A 3,078-nucleotide genomic window follows, 5' to 3' on the forward strand; every position below is an offset into this window, starting at 1 on the left:
CAGAGATCTTAGACAGCTATAGGACTGAAGGTATTTACAGAGAGAAAGAGGAATAAGGACATGGAAGCATTTGAAGACAAGGATGGAAACTTTTAAATTCAGATATTGCTGAGTGGGAGTCAAAATCAACAGCTCCAAGGTGATGGATGAACAGGGACTTGGTATGGGTTAGGAAATGTGCAGCAGAGCTTTGGATGAGCTTAAGTTTATGAAGGGTGAGAGACGGGCACAGACCAAGAGATTCAATACAGGGTAGTATTTTAACATTCACTCAGAGTCATACAGCGCAGAAATAGACCTTTTGGTCCAGCCAGTCCGTGCCAACCATAATCCCAAAATAAACTAGTTTCACCTAGTTTGACCCATATCCCGCCAAATATTTATTATTCATATACTTTTCTAAATGTTTTTTAAGACATTGTAACTGTACCTGCATCCACCACTTCCTCTGGAAGTTCATTCCACACATGAACCACTCTCTGTGTAAAAAAAATTTCCCCTCATGTCTTTTTTAAATCTTTTGCCTCTCACCTTAAAAATATGCCCTCTGGTCTCGAAGTCCCTCACACTAGGGAAAAGACTCCTGCCATTACCCCTCACGATTTTATAAACCTCTATAAGGTCACTGCTCAACCTTCTATGCTCAAGTGAAAAAAGTCCCTGCCTATTCACCTCTCCTTATAACTCAAACCTTCCATTCCCAGCAACATATTGTAAATCTCTTCTGAACCCTGTCCAGGTTAATAATCTTCTCCTTATAACAGGGCGACCAGAACTCGGCAGAATACTCCAGAAGAGGCCTCACCAGCGTCTTGTACAACTTCAACATAATGTCCCGCTCCTACACTCAAAGGTCTGAGCATTGAAGGCAAGCATGCTAAACAGCTTCTTAACCACCCTGTCCACCTGTGACACAAATTTCAAAGAATTATGTACCCGAACCCTTAGGTCTTTCTGTTCTAGAACACTACCCAAGGCCTTCATTTTTTTGTATAAGTCCTGGCCTTGTATGTTTTACAAAAAATGCATTAGGTTGCATTTATCCAAATTAAACTGCATCTGCCACTCTTCAGCCCATCGACACAATTGATCAAAACCTCTTTGTAATCTTAAGTAACCTTTTTTAACTGTCCACTATCACAACAATTTTGGAGTCACCCGCTAACTTACTAACCATGTCTTCTATATTCTCATCTAAATCATTTATATAAATGACAAACAAAAGTGGACCCAGCACCGATCCCTGTGGAACAGGCTAGTCACAGTCCGAAGGACAATCCTCCATCAGCCCTCTCTGCTGTTAAGCCAATTTTGTATCCGACTGACAAGCTCACCCTGAATCCCATGTGATCTAACTTTACTAATTTGTTTACCATGTGGAACCTTGTCAAAGGCTTTACTAAAGTTCAAGTAAGCAATGTGTACCACTCTGCCCTTAACAATCACCTTGGCTACTTCCTCAAAAAAAGCCTAATCAAGTTTGTGAGACACAATTTCCTTTGTACAAAACCATGCTGACTATCCCTAATCATTCCTTGCCTCTCCAAATGCATATAAATCCTACTCGATCCAGACCACTGAGAAATTTCTGATTGGAGGTTGTGGGTGATGCCATCCCAGAAGTTTTTTTGGTTATTATCACAACAGTTTATGGTATCTTGCTGTGCATAAATTTACTGTTCTGTTTTGTCTGTTTGAAAAGAAAAAAATAACATACAAGTTTATTGCTTTTCACATAATATTATCATTGTAGCCTAATCTTGCCTCAAACCATTTTGAATAATTTCAATGTCAGAGAACATATTGAATTGACTAGAAAACTGATCATGAAAGAGTGATTAATTTACACACTAATGTTATATCTGTGTCAATAACAAAGCAATGCTAAACATATTGATGTAATGTTTACCTGTCTGCTGTTTTAACACAAGTAGTAACATTATTAATGTCTCTGCTAAAATAATCAAGGAACTTGTTAAACCAAACATCATTTCTAACTACACCTTGATGCTGTGTTTTTATTTGTGACAGTAAGACATTGTCAACATGTTCTTTCTAAATTCATTCATGATTTTACTCCAGGAAAATGTAGGAGAATGCTTGTGACCCAAATGGTGAAATAAGATAATATTAGCAGAGGTTACTCCCACCCTATGATGAAGGATGGGTCTGTTACAAACAGCAGAAGATGTTCTGACTTGTGACTTTCTGTGTTTGATTTGAAGGTTGTTCCGAGTCATAGGCAACAAAGTGGATGTTGAAAGGCGTGCTACGTCCATCAGTTGATAGTATTTGGGACAGGGACACATGTTGCAAAATAATAAGAATGTACACACGAAATATAATGACATATAAAATGATCTAACACTGACATCAGAAGTCAAATGCTATCAAGACTCTGAGAAGAAGGGATGGAACAATAATATTAGAGACTTGTATTTTGGAAATCAGCATTCAACATAATACTGCATAAATAAAAGAGCTTGTTGGAATTTCAGAGAATCAGAAAGTTGTCATTCTTGGGTAAGGCTGAGACACAGATGCAGCACACTCAGGGAAGGCCCATGACTGCAGCCCCTAAATAATGCAGGACTGAATCTGAAATCACAGACCTCCCGGACTATTCAAGACAAATGGTTAGCAAAGAGTAGGGGGTCAATCCATGATGTTAGCTTAAATCAATAGCACCATAAATAATTAAATCAATGAATACTGCAAGACTTTTGAAATTTGCCCTGCTATCTTCTCAGAAAGTTCTTCTATTTCTGCAATTAGGGTTGAAACCTTATAGAGCCTGAATGCCATGGGCTATGGTGAGAAATGGAGGATAAAGTGAGAAGTCAAGTGAGGCCTTTCTCAATAACAGGAGAAATATTGCTAAGATGTCCAACCGTCTGCTGTTTTAACACAAGTGTAACTTTATTAATACCTCTACTAAGGTAATCAAGCAATTTGTCAAATCAGACATCGTTTCTAACTATACCTTGATGCTGTGTTTTTATTTGTGACAGTGGAGAAATTATAAATGTATTCTTTATAAATTCATTTATAATTTTACTCCAAGAAAATGTAGAAGAA

Source organism: Rhincodon typus, chromosome 17 (genome assembly GCF_021869965.1).
Source record: "Rhincodon typus isolate 14 chromosome 17, sRhiTyp1.1, whole genome shotgun sequence".
Classification (NCBI taxonomy): Eukaryota; Metazoa; Chordata; class Chondrichthyes; order Orectolobiformes; family Rhincodontidae; genus Rhincodon; species Rhincodon typus.